This window comes from Synchiropus splendidus, chromosome 7 (assembly GCF_027744825.2).
Source record: "Synchiropus splendidus isolate RoL2022-P1 chromosome 7, RoL_Sspl_1.0, whole genome shotgun sequence".
NCBI classification, from domain to species: Eukaryota; Metazoa; Chordata; class Actinopteri; order Syngnathiformes; family Callionymidae; genus Synchiropus; species Synchiropus splendidus.
Genome location: NC_071340.1, coordinates 6046225 through 6065054, shown reverse-complemented (window position 1 = coordinate 6065054; position 18830 = coordinate 6046225). Strand labels below are relative to the sequence as shown.

The 18830-nt window shown below is 45.9% G+C and overlaps 1 protein-coding gene across 2 annotated transcripts in view; it reads right to left on the bottom strand.

The window, feature by feature from the left end:
- LOC128762874 (ADP-ribosylation factor-like protein 15) overlaps nt 1–18830 on the bottom strand; it is a 123572-nt gene that overhangs the window by 2518 nt on the left and 102224 nt on the right. The window lies entirely within an intron of this gene.

Here is an 18830-nt window from a genome sequence, read left to right as displayed (position 1 = left end):
ATATGTGTGTATATTAATGTCATGTCTGCTAAAGGTCTCCTGATAAATAATTTGAGTTCTAGGATATTAAAAAATTGTAGTGCATGACTGATCAACTGAATACAGCAAGAAGAGAAGATTTGAAATCCTTTTTTTTTTTGTGAACTGTGCTTCATGAATGAAATCCAAAAGTAAAGGTCAAGCACATCAGCGCAAACCAGTTAGGCCAGGTGCATTGTTCAAAAATGTAAAACAAACAGCAATACAGTGAAATAAATTAAATAAAGCTGTCTTCAAAAATGCAAAACAAGCAGCAATACAGTGAAATAAATAAAATAAGGCTGTTTTCAAAAATGTAATACAAATATAGTATTATATAGTGATTGAGTTAAATAAATACAATTCTGAAATAAAATAAGGCTGTCTCAAATGGGCGGCTCAATATAGCAATTCAAAAATGAATAATAGAAGTATAACGCGCCTCTACGGGTCCTTCAATGGGCCAAAATTCAAATGCGCAAGAATTGGCTCGCCACCGTTGATACTCATAATTAATTGTGTTAAATTTTTAACGCATTGCAGAACAAACACTCAACTGATGTTGGGCCAACCTGGACATCGGCGAAGAAAAAGAACCAAACAAATCTCTGAACCTGCATCAGAGATTCTGCAGCTCACTCTCACACATTTGAAAAAAAACATGAAAGAGCAGCCAGAGCAATTTTCAAGACACAAATAATTGAGCATATTTTTTATTATTTCAAACAGATTCTAACGTTTCAATTCTGGGTTTTTCATTATTATTTTCATTTTATTGGAAAGATTTTTGTTTGAATATTTACATTTCTTTTAATGAATTAAATTCTGCAATTTATAAACTTCATTTAAATGTGAAAAAAATTTTGTTTGGACTTTGGTATTTCCTTCCAAAACTGTTTTTTCTGTCATTTCTACTTGTCTTGTGCCACTGGGTCAATTTGTTTAAGTTATTTTAACATTTTTGTCAATGCTTTACACATCTAAAAAGATTCACTTTCATATCACAACTGAAGTGAGGCAAAATGAAAGCATCTTGAGTGTCTGACGTGCTCACATCAACACTGAAATGCACAGAACTCTCCCGAAGAGAGGACGCGTCTCTGACCACCTTCCACTCTGCCTCCTCAAAAAATATCAGCCGCCAACTTTCACCAAAATAGCTTCCTCCGAGGCACTCAGACACGACGGAGGAGCAGAGGAGGGGAGACCTTCTTTGTGTCAGCTCAGATCCAGATCCGGCCGTGCCAGTGAGAGCGAGCGCCGCGCCCCCGTGCCGACTCTCCGTCCGGCTGTAATGTGAGTTTAACGACAGATTAAGTCACCTCGGCCGCGGTTGGCTCAGACGAGGCTCGAGAGCAGAGTGGACCCAAACAGTGTTAACAAATCTGTCTGGGTAACATGAGCCGCCTGGATCCAGCTCCAGCCGGAGCCCCGTCTGGCTGCTGCACGGCCCTCATCTAGAAGACTCAGCCGCTGCACTGGCAGACTGACAAGGGACCAGCCATGACCTCTGCTCAGCACAGAGCTGCTTCCTTTGCAGTGAAACTCAAGGTCATTTTCCCAAGAGGAACACACTTGTCTTGGATATCCCAAACTCATTTTTCTCGGCGGCTGACAAAGTCATATATTGAGATCAGCCCTTGTGATTTCACCCAGCAGATGAGCCTACAGAATTCTGAGCGGGACAAAGATCTAAAGATGTGTGTCCGAGTGGCTTGCAACAATATGAGCTCAGAGAGTCTCCACACTCAGAGAGTCTGCAGCACATATGCTCTCCTGCTGACCAGGTCGTGTCCTCTATGATGAGTGTCGGTGCTTTGCTTGTTTGCGATTCAAGCGGAGAAACAAGGGTAACTCTTCGGTTATAAGTCAGAAGTTTGACTCTTATTTTCTGCTACAAATGTTTTCTACCTGAACTGGGCTGATCTTCGGTTGGCTTCAGAAATAGAGAACGGTTGCAGCCAGAGAGCAGAGCTAAAAACAAAACAGGCTAGGAGATCATCATCAAAAACCTTTCAAAACTGGACAGACAAGAGAAGGAAAGATTTCACCAAACATTCTGCAGTGATTTGAGGGTGGGACAAAAACCTTATTGAACCCTTCAAATTTTAGTTTAAAAAATCTTGACGTCCTTCAAACAACCTGCCATTAACCACACAGGAAGATAAGCAAAATATCAACATTTTTTTTTCAAGAGAATGAAAACGCAAGTAAGATTGCAGCACAACTGTCAAAAGGCTTCTTCATTGTGATGTCTCTGCCAGTTTTGAGTCACAGCTCTGCCGATGGGAAGGAACCCCGTGACCTTGACAGCTTCCTCGACCGCAGCGAAACAGTCGGACCAGTTCCCTCAGATTAAGTCCTAAGCACTTGTGCTCTCTTAAGGACTTGCGTGAGCCACACAAGACGTGGTGCCAGATGGCTCCTGGAATGACCAGTGGGTCACCCAGTCTCGCGCCTTCTAGGTCATACGAGCTCCTCATACAGCAGAAAGAGGCTTAAACATGCAGAAGGGTGTCAAAAAGAATCCATAATCACCTGCGTCTGTGTCAGCGGCATGTCTGTGGCTGGACCTGCGGCCGCGGCGGCGCGGGGGGGGGGAGAACCGTGGCTGACGGTAACTAAACAACAGGCTCATATGTTTCAGCACTGGAGCTGGAAACATGTGGTTTGAGCATGTTATGTCCAAAAGCAGCACCGGAACTGATTTAAGACACATCGTACAACACGCCAGGGAGAGTGTTTCCATGTCTGAGCAGTGAAAAGTGAGGCGCGTTGTCAAGTTCGAAAGGACTTGAACAAGCCTATCAATGGTGCAGGAGAGTGGCCATCGCTGAAATGTGCTCTGGAGGTGAAAGACAAGAACAAGCTGCAAGACGTCCCGATTGTGAGATAGAGAACATTCCTGTGATCAGATCAGAGGTTTGAGTTAACACCAAGCAGCCTTGTCAGTTACCTAACAAGTGTGTTTAACGCATTGCTGTCCAATTTATTTGGACGAAAATTGCATTACAGCTGGAATGTTTCGAGTTTCTTGCCAAGCCTGGTTTTCATTGACTTCTGAAGCCGAGCAGAAAATGTCATGGCTGCACGAGGCTATCTGTCTGTGGCAATGACGGGGACCAATGGAAGCTTCCCGTCAAGGAGAATAAAGCAACCATATCAGTGGAAACGCCTGACATATGGGGACGGCGGGCTGGGGATGCTGGAACAAACTGAACATCAAATAGATCAACTTTACACAAAGCTGAAAATATTAAATAAAACACGATGATTTTTTACATTTGCATTGAAATCAAAAATCCGAAAAGATGGTAGTGAAACTCTTGCATCGGTTTCTGGAACAATGAGTGAAACGCGGTGTGTAGTCGCAGAGAGTAAGTGGAGATTAAACTCCAAACCTGGCAAACCTACTTCAGGCCGCTTAAACAGCTGATGGGCAAACATGGCAGCCAGCTGCTCCCCGGCTGATGCCAGATTACGACCTGTGATGGTCGCTACTGGCATGGTGTCAAGTCAAGAGGATAACCTGCCGGAGAAAATAGCCCTGGCTCCAGTTCTCCATCAGCAGATCCTCACGCTGGCCTCCTTTCACGCTAATCGTACCAAGAAGGCCGAGTGGAAAAATGAGGCAACGGAGAGTTTCAGTCACGGAGGCCGGCGGGGTCGGCCGCAGTCAGACATAAGCTTTGTGAGAAACGCGGCCGCATCCTGCCTGACAACTGAGGATCAGCTGTTTCCATCTTTATCTTGTGTGATTACATCCAGTTAATCGTAACTGTCTTTAATGCTGTCGTGGTTGGTCAGGTTGATGTTGAGGCCGCTGTAGGCTTCCAAAACTCTGGACCCAAGAGGGTGCAACTCTTCTGAGGTCCCATGTTCATTGTGTCGTCTCCTTGTTGAAGACCCTTCCGCTATTCTACACCCCGGTAATTGCTCCATGACGATGAACAGTCTGTGTCCTTTCATGGATGGGAGAACTGTCCAGGGTGTCCCCACCTCCAGACCCAGGGAGCCAGGAAAGGCTAGGCCCCCTTGTGGCAAAAAAAGACCGAGTTATACTTGTTCCTCAGAAACAAGCTCTAAAACACTTAGCGTCAGATTGCGTCTGAAAAACACTTGATAATAATCATAGAAAGGAACGAAATACCTAATGAACATTATCAAGATCTGCAGAGGGAAACAAACCCCATGTCAGGAAATCCAGGGTTCGTGTTTGTGCAGTGGCGTCTGAATCATTTGCTGTAATTCTCTGCTCAACTGGCTGATAACACCCCACACTGGTCCACTACCGCCGCAATATGTGCGCACACACACTGGTGAAACTTAAACTCCAGCTAGGCATTTTGGCAGTGGAGCCAGATGAAACAGATGAAAGGTTGCTGGACAAACTCCCGGAGCCAGATCGGTATCGCAAAGTGAAATGACCTGAGCTGTCAACTCTGGATTTCTCATGGCAGGCAAGGTTTTCTTTGTTGGGTCTGGCTGTGGGACTTGGCCTAAGGACCCAAAAACGTCTGAGAATACAGTGAAACCAAATATCACAATATTAAATCATAGTAATGACATTACAAACCGAGAGGAAACAATCACTTGAGAACCTTTGTACCTGTTGGCCATGTGTTCTGGAGCCAACTCCATCAAAAGAAGCCGATAATAAAGACAATTATACTTTCAACGCTGGGAGGCAACGGATGTTATTTACAGAACCATAAATATACCGGGTGGGGAAACTGACTTTGTTAGTCAGATTGAAGCTGGTTGTGATCCAAAGGTGTCAGATCACACGAGTGCACCATTTGACCACAGCGTCTGCTCCAGTTCATTCCATTTTGGCCCAAGTCGGGGCAGCTGCCTAAGTAAAGGGGGCCGCACCCCAGTAACCTCATCCAGTTCTTCTGGAGGAATACTTGCGGTATTCCCAAGTTAGCCGAGGGCCCGGGGCCTGCCCTGGACCTCCTCCCAGTTACCCACAACATCTCACTTGGGGGGCGTCATCTAAACTGGTTATGGAGTCGCAGTGGTTATATGATTCTCTAGGACGACCGACCCTCCTACTTATCTCAAGAGGACAGTCCAGACGCCGGTGCCGTAAACCCCTCTGGCCTCTTCCTCATTTACACGCTGAGGAAAGGTCAAAGATGTTTCCCCGTCTTCAGCTCTACGGCCGGAGTAAGAAGCACTGCTGCTGCTGAGGTAGCGAAAGTGGCATCCTCAAATATCCGACTCAATCAATTCCAGCCTTCTTTGACATGTCAGCCCCAGTGAAGATATCAGTCACCTGGAAAGCGGCCCACACTGGCGACGGCACTGTGATGGATCCACTTACCATATAATAGATATGGCTTTGTTTGCCTTTCCGGCTCATTAAGACTCTTTAAAGGCATGAGAACGCCTGGAGGTCCATACAAGGGGAACACTTGGGGAAAAAACAAACACGGCACCACAGACTGTGGATGGAAGGTGTTGAAGGAAATGGCCAGTTGAAGATTCTTAGACTAGTCGGTGCTCTTGATCTGCTATGGGGAAAACAAGGTGATGAGTCAAGCGGAAGAAAGTGTTATTTGAAGAGACATTCCTTTGAATTTTACTGACTTGGAAAACCAGTTATGGTATTTACAATTAAATTATAATGAGATTTCATTGGGTACAATGAATGACTCTCACAGTGGAAGACTGGGCAATGTGTATTCAGAACATGAGAACTCAAAACTACTATGCTACACTAAGCAAAAACTCCACATGGCAACAACATCCAAACTGGCTGGACCTAGAACTTGTGCTAACCTATCTAGACCATCCTCCTGAGTCACACCTATGCTCTACATCCATAAATGTCATTAGCTGACACCCTCAAGATACAGAGAGCAGATATCTCCAGCACAGGTAGAGTTGGATCTGATGGATTTCAATGTGCCTTTTGCTTATCACTGGATGCTCTGCCAGGCTCTGGTACTGGCAGCATGGTGAGAGTTCTGTAACTTGGTGCAACACAGGCTTTTAGCTAGGGGGGGATGTCTGGGCGTCTGCAAAACATGACCGATTCTCGACCACAGCTTGGCCGCCGTATACTGGCGAGAATGGTGCATCCATTTTGTCATGTTTTGCAGCCACCCAGACGCTCCCCTAGCTAAAAGCCTGGTGCAACTGAATCAAGAACTGTTAGCAAGCCGCCTGGATCATGCCTTATCCATACACAGTGATGTGCTTCAGAACATGTTGACCACAATTGAAGATTAGAAACTTCATTTCCGTCCTATCTGCTGAATGCAGAAAACAGTAGACTTCAGATAGTCAGCAAGAGAAAAAAGACAAACAGGAAGAAGGCCAGCGCTGAAGAACCAATGTACCAGAAACTTCAGCAAGTATCACCTTAAGATTTGAGTCCTGATGTCACCGTACAAAACTGCACAGCGTTTAGATTTACTGTCCTGCTGCTCACTGTTGGGACCAGGGGTCTCCCCGAGGCTCGGCTCAGTGCAGGTTCAAAGTGATTCACTTCTCTTCAAAGCCAACTGGCCACCGTCAGATCACAGCGATCCTCACCGGTGCAGTAAATCTCCGATCCACAGCACAGGGGACATTCTTGCCGCCCTCTCTGTGTACCTTTTGGAACAATGCTTTTGCACTTAAGAGCCTTCACAGTGATAATGATCTTTCCATGTCGACGGACATTCTGGATTTGTCTGAAAGATGTGCTTCATGAGGGTCCCATTTGGACAATGAGCAGGTCGGTCCTCTTGGCCTTGTTCCTAAATAGCAAGCCGAGGCTTTATTTTTCTTACAGTGAGTGGGATGTTGAAATACCAGCAGCTTTTACTTAATATATGTCCATCGGATCGGGTCCAGTTTTCATTACAAAAATAGAAGGGAGGGAAGGTTTGGTGCTGATTGAATAGCGCTGTTAATCGACTGTGATCTCAGAGACTCTCCACGTTTCTGGTTCTTAGATTAAGAATTCAAAGTAAAAATATGTTCTTTTTATATCAGCAGTTTCGTCCTCAGCGACCAAAGCTGCAGCCAATCTGTGACTAATCTAAAATCCGTCTTTCAACATGTCCCTCAAGGGGGTGACGCAGCATGTTGACCTGCATGTCTCTCAGTCTTTTAAACTCCTTGTTCTGCCTCTCCTAGCGCCTGGCATCCCCATCATTCTTATTCTTATTCATCTTCGACTGAGCAGCACTCGGGATGTCTCACTGTTCCATCTCTATTGTTGTAGCCCTCTCTACATCGACGTGACATCCAATGGAATCACAGAAAAAAAAAAGAAATGTGTGTGTTAAATGTTCTTTAATGATTCCAGAGCAAAAACAACTAAAGTCCTCAGAGGTTTTGTGACTCTGTTGAGGATGTTACATCAGTCAAAGCGACTTACGTCCACTGCGTTGAGCTATTCTATGAATCACACTGGCTTTCCATCTCACAACTGCATATGTTTAATGCCAACTTAAAGCGTTGTCTAAGAGCAGGACGCTCTGAAACAGAAGCGTATCAGAGAATCGCCAAGGATGAGACTGAAGACTGATCTATTTAACTCAACAGTTCTGTTGGGCTTTATTAATACGGACCCTTACTCAAAGCACAATCCCCCAACAGCCCCACACTTGAACATCTCCCCCTGGTGTACACACTGATTCATGTTGAAGCAACATCCTAATCATACATCTGCTGCCTATAATAATGGGGACTTGTTGACGTGGTCTTTGCGGGTCATGGTCGGGGACATCACAGTCTTGAGAGTTGATAGACAGTTTCTGCAGGTTTGGGGGCACAGGGGAAGGAAAACATCCGCCACCCCACGCAGGTTAAAAAGTGATCAGCAAGTTCAGTAGCTGTGCTGTGGCCCCTTCACCAGGGCATGACCTCAAGGAGCATCTCAGATGCTTGTGCAGAACCGAGTTGTTTCACAGGGAAAGCAGCGGTATCCAGTTTGCCAGGCCTTATTTGGCATTTACAGTAACTCGATTTATTACAGACCCAAACCTTCCTGACAAAGAACATCTGGTCTATGGGACTTCGACTGGTGATCTGGCGCCGTGCCCGAGCTCCCCGCTGTAAGGACCGACGTGCCAGCACTGTCACTCAACCCACCCGCCCTTGCCATTTTGTTGTGAAGAGCACCGCCATGCTGTAGCAGCCCACACAGAGGGTTCTCAAAACCCAGGCGGTCCATCACAAGTCACCCCCTTCTCTCCCCCCCCCCACTCTTTTCAGGACCCCCCGAGAGGGACCCTCCACCCCTTATACTTGGAGGCCCCCCTTTCACGCTCTGGTTCTGACAGTTGACCAGCTTGAAAGCTGCAACAGGCCCTGCTTAGCGCACAGCACGCGGCATTACAATCAAAGTGGTCCCTTTCTGCAAAAGATTTAAAGCATGCCTCAAGTTGGAGCCGGTATACACACACACACACATGCACGCACATGCACACACGCACAGAAACGGCATCAAACACTGAAATGCCATGAGACCGTCACACTTTGAATTCAAGGTCCAAAGCTTTTTCACCCATTTTCCCTTCCAGACGTTCCCCAGGGTCTAATCATGACCAGATCGTCTCCTTGTGTTGGTTCATATCTCTTGTGTGTCTCAGGAAAATGAGTCGTCAGCTCAGACTCACATCCACTGGTTTCAGCCATGTGTCTCAGTTCAAGATACCAAGGCAGGAAACACTCTCCTGGTGTGGACCACTGAGACTCCGTGGTTCCCACACAAACTCACACTTCAACCATTAATTGACCTGTAGCTCTCTTCTATTATGAGTCTTAGCGGTTTTAAGTCAGTCTCCAAACGCGCAGACTGTGATGTATTCAAACACAGAGGAATCCTGCTTACAATGAAGGACATTTTCCACCATTGGTCATTTTAGGCTTCGTCAAAGGTTTCAACATTTCAATGAATGAAAACCTCCAATGAGGAACCCTTCTAAAGATTCCCAGCGTTTGATCACTGTGAGTCAGCAGTGGAGCTCGGAGGTCAAATCACATGCTGAATAGGCTTTTCGGAAGTCTTGTCCTGGCTAAGTGGCGGCCAGTCGCCCGACCCCGCTTGACCAGTGGACAAAGAGAGGGCACTGACCACAATTGGACGGGAATCCTTTTTTCCCTCCAATAGAAAGTCCAGGTTTGAATGGGGTCTGGCTGTCTGAATGGTGTAACTCCCTGATTTTGAGCGGACCTACTGGGGTCATAGTTCAGCAACATTTGGCGCTGGCTGTGGGAAAAGGCGAGCGGTGCGCCCGCACAACCTGCCGACTGCCCTCTCACCCACGCTGCCCCTTAACCTCCTACTGGGGTGGACAGCCGCCCAAAGCATGACGAGTTGAGAAAGGCTGCATGGGTGGGAAAAGAAAATGGAGATGAAGTTGGTGGGGGAAAAGGCGGGAGGGTGGAGATATAGAGATGTTCAGGGCTCAATCCCCCAAGACTCACTTCATACTCCTATTTTATTGTCAGACAAGTTGTGGTCAGACATTTCCACAGTGGCAGAATAACAAGTGGGCCAGGACACAGCAGGGCAATATTAACAGCTGACAATGATAACAGCGCAGTAAGACTTTGACAGGATGTTCCCATCTGGTGGAGAGCAAGAGAAGTCAGTCGGAGGCCTGACAACACAGAGGACTAAACCACTCTTGCATTGTCTTCGAAGTTTAAATATTTTAACGGAAACCTCATGGAAACTACAGACAAGTTGTAATGCCTGGGACAGTTGACAGTTCATACCCATGAACTGACCAGTCCGGCATTTTAAACATGATCATTAAGATGAGACTTTCCAGAGAAACAACTGTGCTTCTCACCAAGAGCAGGCTTTGAAATCTAAAAGATTGTTCAACAATATAGTGTGTGTCCATGAGCTAAAAAGATTAAGGTTTGAAGTGGAGTCAATTTTTTGTGCTCAGAGACACCATCCGACGGAAATCTGGGTCTGGTATAAGTCACTGCAACCTGGGTTCCGCTCTCCAGCTGGAGCCGGATTTGGTGTGAGTCCGGGGTCATGTGACACAACCTGCCTAGTGACATAACTGCTGGTGTTTCAGAGTTGTACAGTATATTCCAGAGAGTGACGCTCTGTTCCCTCGAGCGGTAACTTCACTTACAACTGCTAATTCTGATGACAAGGGTGCCTTGTTTTCAGGAGGAAATCCCACCAACCACAAACTACTACTCAGCTAGCTCCACCGGAACGGGACAAGGGCAGACAGGGGGGAGAAATCACATTCTTTATTTCTTGATGGAAGCTGGTGCGGTTAGCAAGGGTAGGGAAGCATGAGAAATCCAGGAGCTGTTACACTTCTCTCAATAACTAATGCGTATAGCATGAAATACGCATCACAGAACCATGCGAGCAAGGACACTAAACTCACTATACAGCACTAAAACACCAGGTAATAGTGTACAGAAACAAGTTGTTACCAAACAGGAAGCTAAAATGATGTATTTTTGACCTGTGTTCCCTCAGGAGCAACGCCTAGTAAAAACCATGGCTAAACTGATGCAACCAATTCATGATCGAAGCACAGCTTGGGACTTATCAGCAAAGTCACCTGCTCCTCGTTCATTTTCTTCATGGTGGAGTCACGGTTCGGGTGGGGGGGCGAGCGAGTGGAGCCGGGGGTGGGGAAGGTTAGTAGCCGACCGGCTTCAGTCTAGACGGCTCAATACGCAGTTGACTTTTTAAACCCGCTTGTCTGGAAAAAAGAGTAGACGTGAGGTAAGAGGGGGATGAGCTGCTGCGGCGATCGTGAGTGCTGTGTTTTTTGGGCTCGTCGCCGCAGTCTAGACGGGCGCTGCGAGCGAGCAGAGCGAGAGGACGAGAGAGAGGCAGACAGCGAGAGAGAAAGAGCTATACGAGTCGCTGGCTGTGGCTCCATTGTCAAGGTCAGTGAGCCGCGGAGTAGAAAGTCACGCCACCCCCCTCACTCTCCTCTCTGCATGTCTGCCTTCCTGCTGTTGAGCGCCGCGTCCTCCCCCTCAGTACCTTCATCAGTCTGGTCTGCTCACTCAGCACACACAGACAGAGAATATTGTCTCGCTGACTGTTGCTTTAAAGGCCGGCGGCGGTAATGCCATCACGTATCAGCTGTTTCACACTTTCTCTCAGAGTGCAGACGCCGGTCACACATCTTTCCAAATACAGGGGTCAGTGCCGGGGTCACACCTGAATAGTTATGTATCTTCTATTTTTCACTTCCTTGAATATGCCACGAGGAGTGGTAGTACATTAACAGTGTTACATTGCAATATTGCATTATGGTTAGTGACAACACGTCCACACTTTACTCAGAATCTCTCACAGACGGCTTTATCGGCAGCGTTGATCATTTCCAAACTTCCGGAAATCTTTGAAAACTTAGCAAGAAAATGGGGTTAAGGAGTTAAATGGCGTCGGCATATCCACAGCTGCAGTGAGGAAATAGAGGTAGTGGAAGAAGAACGACCACATGACAGCACTAGACATGGCTCTATATGTAAAGCCAACAAGATTTAGATCAGTGAGGTCAGAAGGTTTTAACAGCAACGAAACTTCCCTCAAAGCAGACTTTGTTCACTTTCCTTTGGCATATCCCTTGCAGTCTAGCAGTGAAAAATGATTTGCCATAGTGCAATGATGTCATCGCTACAGCGCTGGCAGGGAGCTCCATTTGGAAGTTTGTTAATTATTATTCTGCAGCGTGGGGAAGAAAAAAAATGCCTCACTCCAGTTTTCGCAACATTGCTGAACTCCATGTCGGGGAGGGGGGTTGATGGAAGCATCTGCTGATTGAATTATTTGTCGAGCGAGCCGCGATCTGGCTGTCTGATGGGTCTGCAGTTCAACAACCAGGGGTTGGGACCCAGACTGGTGATGGAGCGCTGGACTTCACTAACTGCAGGGATGGAAGAAGCCATAGAAAGGGCAAGTTGGCAGCATGCCAAAGACATGCTGTGCAGGATGAGGCAGACTGGTCGGATCATGACGCCCATGTCACAAGAGGAGGGCGGACAAACACTCCTACAGGTGTCCATGCAGCAGCTTTAGCCTTTGAAATACATTTAATAAATACAAAAACTCTAAGCTGGTACCATTTGTGGCAGGAAAGCAGAGTACCAGGTGAAGTGTACGAGACGTGATCTAAATAAAGCCTCATTCATTCACCATAACTTATAAACATGGCCACATATACTGCAGCATGTGCTGACGCAACAGTTCCAGCGCAGTTACACACTACTGACGGACTCCAACAGCTTGTAAAGGAGCTGTATAACTCGGAGAGAAACAGTTGATGGAGTAGCATTTGAGTATTCCAAGAATCAAATACCATATTAGTGACTAACAGACACGTTTGACTGAATGAGCTGGCAATAAGACATTTCCACTCAGTAGTGACGCAAGTGCAAGGTATTGTACGGGTGATCTTAACAAGTTAGCCGGAGCCATTTGGTAACAAGTTGCTCACACTGTGTTTCCTTCTCAAAAGCTGCTCCGATTGGTCTGTACCTGTGCCTCATCTCCCTGTGGGCCAATCTGCAGCCGGCACCAAGTTCAGAGCCACCAGCGTCACTGGCCACAGTGACACACACACACCATGTGCCAGACGTTTGACGAAAGTTTCAGACACTGGGCGCCACATTAGTCAGCGAGCACAGCCACCAACCATGAGAGCCAAGACCTGACGCTTCACCATGTGTTGAAATGTAGAGGACAGTGGTCGACGGGCCACTTCCGTCCGGGACTCCATCAAGCACACATTACTCTCTTCGATCTACTAAGTTTACGATGAAATGAAAACTACAACTAGGGTTGATAAGTGGCTCACCTGGATGGGCGGCATTTAGTTATTTTCAACCAGCTGTTCTTTTTCCTCCACTTCACTTCCACACAAGGTCCAGTTGCAGGGGCAGCAGCCAAAGTAGAGGAACACAATTCCCCCTATAAGTCAACTGAGACGCAACCTCTGCCGTGTGTCCTGGATCTGGCCCAAGCTTTGTTTTGAATGATTGTTACTCCAAATGCATCGCTGTCATCACATGACGTCTGCGTACACACTATGGTCTAGAAACCAGAGCTGACACAGGTACCGACGACCACGCGTGGGACAGGTTGCTGGCTAGTCAGTCAGGTCTTGGATTTTCTAGATAGATCTCATAAACTTTGGTGCCTTAGCTGCATTTCATTGTAGCTTGGATGTGTGTGACATCCTCTTCAACTGCACCATAACAGGAAGATCACTTGAATTCCAGTTTATTTAAAGGGTCAATGCAGGGGGTTGCATCAAAGCAGAGAAAGCGAACACTATGACACACAAATTTGGTTGCTTCTGACTCCGAGTTGCCACTCACAATAGAACATCCGCCAGTTAATTAAAAAAACAGTTTTCAAGTGAAACCACCTGGCTGCTTTCATCCCATGCCAACGGTGATCAGAAACCTCCAGACACGTTCGATAGCTTTATTAATGATCTGTGTATGGCAGATGAAGCGAGGGCAGGCAGGATCCAGCACGCTGTGATCCTCCAGAGCTCTGCAGGGTCCAACACGCAGCAGCACATTGTTTTCCTCTCACAGAAACGACCTACGTGCTTCACACTGAGAAGCGGCTGATGAACTAATCCAAAGAGCAAGTGGTCCCTGCGAAGCTCAGGAAGCCATCTGGGCGTCTACCACCTGTCTTGGGTGACGAAGGACGTGGCAAGAACAAAGATGTGTCATCAAGAAAAACTTTTTTTGATCAATTGGGATTATTCCTATCAAACCCTGGATGAAACACGTGGCCAGCTGTCATCGGTGGCATTCACCCATGTCTGTGCAAACTCTGAGTCATGATCTGCAGACACATCCATCAGGAGAACAATTTGTGAGAAGAATCGACATGTTCTGAGTGCAGACAGGATGTTTTACGATTGACTGAAGGAGAGTCTGATCCTTTGAGCTGCTGGTGTGTATTTATGAGAAGAAACTCAACAGAAGCAGCTCGTCAATCTCCAGTAGAAGAAGAAACTGATGATTTGTATTTCCTGAAAAGGACAACTCTTTTTTTTTTCCAACGCAGGAACCATTTCAAAAAAAGCTCAATAAACCAGAAATAGACCTCACTCCTGGTCATAATTTAGAACTGAACCAGAGTTGCCTGTCAGTTCGGAGTCGGCTGCTCCATTATTTGTGACGCAAAATAGAAAAAAATCACCAATAACACTGATCAGCAACGGACATGCTTCACCAGCTTGGACTTTGAACTGAAAGGATTTATTTAAAACATTCAAAAATTATTTTCGGGAAACTCAACAGTGCAAGAAATTTGCTTTGCAGATGATGTATTCAGGTGCGAACGATCAGAGTGAGTCGAGCCAATGAGGAAGCCTCCATGTTTACTGAGTCCTCCTTCAGCTCCTACTTCGCCTCGTAACATGAGCAACACATCTTTCATCGAAATCCAATTCATCTGCATAGATTTTGTGGATGATTCCAGATCGCTTATTTGACACTCACTGCTGAAAGCAGAGGTTGATCCGCATCATTCTCAAAGCTCATAGTTTTTGCTGCACATAAAATATGAAATTATCAACCATAGGTATTTAAAGTTCTCAATGTCCACATAAAATGAAAGTCAAATCCAGCCACGTGTTGGACGCCAGTGACTTAAACGTGTGTGACTCAGCAATGAGCTGCGAGCAGAAACTACTTCGCATCAAGCCACCTGCTGATTCATCAGGATGTATAAATCCACTCCATGTTCAGTCAGTCAAAAGAACAGGTCTGGTGGCCACCAAGTTCACACATGCTGCATATGGAACAAACTACAAGTAACATCCGACTTACGACCGGGATCGGTTCCGACCACACGGTCGTAAGTCAGATTGACGTAAGCGGAATGCCATTCAAAATAGCCGACCCAAGGGTTATAGCTACTACTGTAGTGGTAGATGTGTCATGTTGTGTGAGAGTGAGATGCTGGGATACTGTGCTGCTGTAACTGTCGTACGCGATGCCGGGCTGCTACGTGCTGCGGTGCCAGACATCGAAGAACAAGAAAATAAGCATCTGCTGGCCGTCCATAATATTCCAACCCAGCTAAGGCTTCCGAATGGCATTTACATTTGGAGTATGAACTCCAGGATCAAGAGCAAACAGGAGCCTTGAACCTGTGACCCTCAAACCTCATTATCAAGTTGCAACGCAGCCTAAACAATCGGCGCTCTCCAAGGAAATCCTTGAAGACGTTCTAGATGACGACAGTGAAAAATGTGGGCAGCACTCAGTGTTTCTATTCTTCTCTATTAAGGGACGAGAGTGTCAAACAAATGTCTGAGCTCAAAGCGATGATTACGCTCTCCCATCATGGAGTGTTCAAAAACACAATCTGTCACTCGCAGTCACAGTCACGCCAGGAGGCCCGGGAACCTATTTCGCCAACCATCAGTGTTTAAGTGAGAGCGGATGTGTTTTTTAAACACACAAGAATCAGTAAACTGTCAGTGACATGTTGAGGAGGTCCGTTTGTGTCCCACCCAATACTGAGCAGCTTTAAAATCATTGACTTCAGCTGAGTGCTACAGTGAATGAGAGGCTGGAAGATTACTCTCTGAGAATCTGAGTAAAAGCGTGGAACTCTGGGACATGGAAAGCTTATGTGAGGGCATTAAACATAAGAAGCAGACAAAAATTGCAAGACTCCTCCAGAAAAGAGCTTTGAGAGATCAGGAGCAACTGAACATCACACATACTGTAGCACAGGGCAAAGAAAATCAAATCTACCGACAACAAAGAACCGAAAAAAACAAAACAAAAAGCAGTGCAGATGGACACATATGTATGACACATATGACTCATAATATGATGCTTATGGAACGGTCATGTACAATGTAATGTGACGTGATGTAGCTTATGTCAATGAAAATTAATTCCAGGCATAAAAACAATCGGTCACGGTCACAAATTATGCATTGTAAAAATCCATTTCAACTTAGATGTTTTACTTCTCCCCGAACACTCACTCTGCAAACCTGATGTTTGTGTTAGTGCTCGTGTACTTTAGTAGCAACTGCAATCCAGCCTCTCAAGCCTTCTGTGGACATCAACACCACGAAATTAAGCTCACTCCCCAGTCTTCTCCCACGCATGTTGTCCCGCAGGAAGAAATGGAGCAGAGTCTACGAACACAAAACCCTCAGCTTCCACAATGTGGAATGCCTCAGAACTATGAGTGGGAATCTCCAGGCACCTCGCGATTCCATAGCAATTACAATACAGGGGCAAACATTCCGTTCTGAACCGATCATCAATCACACGGCGCCTCATCACACTCGGTCCGACGGTCGGTGCATTTGCTGACTTCGGAAGTTGACGCAGACTTTCACGCAAACGAGAGGTCTCACTCCTGTAACACACATGATTCTGACACACAGCGGCGTCTTTATTATTGTCATGCTGTGCGCTCGGAGCTGTATGAAAAGGCAGAGACTGACGGACGTTTGACTGCTGTGAATGTTTGTGTCTGGGAGTTGTTCAGCAGCCGATTGATACAAAACAGTAACTGTTGAAAGACTTAAACAGTAATTTTTGTCAACGAAACCAGGTGAGGGCTGGGTGTCGGGAGAGATCATGCCTCTCAATTGTCCGGGGTGACGGCACGGCATTCCTCTAGGCAACATGTAGAAGTCTGGGACTCTTTACAATGGCTGCTGCCCCCATGACCTGATCTGCTGAAGAAGATGGTTCCCTGAACATCGAACAAGTCATGCAGTTGAGATATGTGCTCACCACGGGGGTTCACACTGACAGGTTATCAACATGGACAGTAACTTTACAGGTTTTTTCATGTGATGTGCAGAGAAGGTGAGAAAAATAAGAAAGTGCTTCTCTTTCCTGCTCTTGTCTTCATTTACCCTGAGTGGTTAAGTGAAGAATCCACAGTGGGGGAACGGAGTTTGGACCAGAGTCAAGTCGAATCAAATCAAAGCTCTTATACTGAGCATTTTTTTGGACTTTTACCAAGACCTGCTACTTTTTTTAAACGTCTGGCTGCTTTGCAAATCTTTCATCGCAATTTATTTCAGTGCCCTGCGGCAGCATCTGTTTGGGCTTCACTTCAGCATTATCGCCGGCGATCTTTTGAACACACTGCGGTAGATAAATACCTTCTAATGTGGCGATGAAGCAACAATGACGACTTACAACATCCATACACTAGTTCAAAAGGCCACAATTACACAAGATTACGGCAGGAAAAATGTTTTCATAAACTACTATAGGTGAGTGGCAGCTGACTTGTACCAGGGAACATTGTTTTATCTATCCAGAGGCAGGGATTACAATTGAACCAGAAGAAAGGGAACAGTATTACAAATGCTGTAGCGAGGAAAGCCCCTTTCTGCATCTGTATCACAGCTGCATAAGACTAGAAAAGAGGACACGCTTTTGATGCTTCAGAGGAGAATGACATCCGCACCCTTAGAAAGAACTTACATATGGGTTGCTCCATGTTCCGGCCATTGGGTGACTGTAGTCCTACTAAAAGGCGGTAGGCAGTACGTTGACCGAAACTCCAGCAGACTCTTCAACAGGGACAGTACAAAAGATTCAGTTTCCAGGCCCACAATAATATTTGGTGCTTCTTACACCATTCTTAGGGTTAGTGAGCTCTCGTGAGCTGATGGAACCCAGTAGCCAGAAAGCAGGGAGGACACAGCGTTGGTTTTGCCATCCCCATCAACTTGCTTTGCAATCCCTTTGTCATGGCGTCTACTTTTTTTTAGGCTCAGCTTGTTCTGAAATCAGTCAACAAGGGGCTGGAAAACATCCTCCAGACTGCAAGCAGAGGCGTATCCCGGTCATTGAAAAAGCAGGTCCTGAACCAGCTTTGAACACCGGCTGATAGGATAATGATGAGAGCTGATAATAAAGCTCCATAAAGTAGTTTCCAGTTGTCCAGCATATTTTGCAATAGTCTTATTTTCAAAGTTGCAAATCAGTCACTACAGTGCACACGAACACACTGCAACCTAATGGAAGAGATACTATGGAGCAAAGGGAGGAATAGTTTCCCCTTTAAAAGATATATTAATATTATGTTCTTATTGTCCCACCTTCTTTTGGAGGAAAAATGCATTGATGCGCAGAATCATTTTTTGTCCACTACAGTAACAAAACATATTAGAGGTGACTCAGAATAATCCAATCTTTTGTTAAAATGCACCCATTATTGAGTTTGTCTCGGGCAAAGACAAGAATATATTTGTCCAGTACCAGCAATGCAAGAGAAACAACATGATTTCAAACACAGAAAACTCCGCATCCAACGTGCTAAAACCTGTAAGTCTGTCAAGCCTGTCCAGCAATTCTGATGGCAGAATGCTCATATTGGCACAGACCCATCAGTGCCACCCCTGACTTTAGGCCATATTTGGAAAACCCGATGAAGGCTACAGCTTCAACTCTACGACCTGACCTTAGACAACTACACTAATAGTTTAGCCTGAAGTCTTTCAAAGTAATTTACACAATAATGTAATGACCGCAAATGCAAGCCTTTTTGACGGTGTCATGGAAAAAGTTGCCCCATGATGGGCAACTGACATGTCTGTTGACAGTAGACTGGTTCCTCTACCTCGCATCAACACTAGTAACATCGATAATAATAATCACCTATTTACCCACAACACTGGGAGCACGCCTGTGGTTTTGTGAAAGGATGCCGTGCCATCTTACAGGTAAAAAGCTGACGCAACCTTCGCTGTTACCTCTCGTCATGTGTTACTCGAAGAACAGATGAACTTTGTTGAGATACAGATTGTCCTTTTCCATTTCAAGTACTCAAGTATTCATAAGAA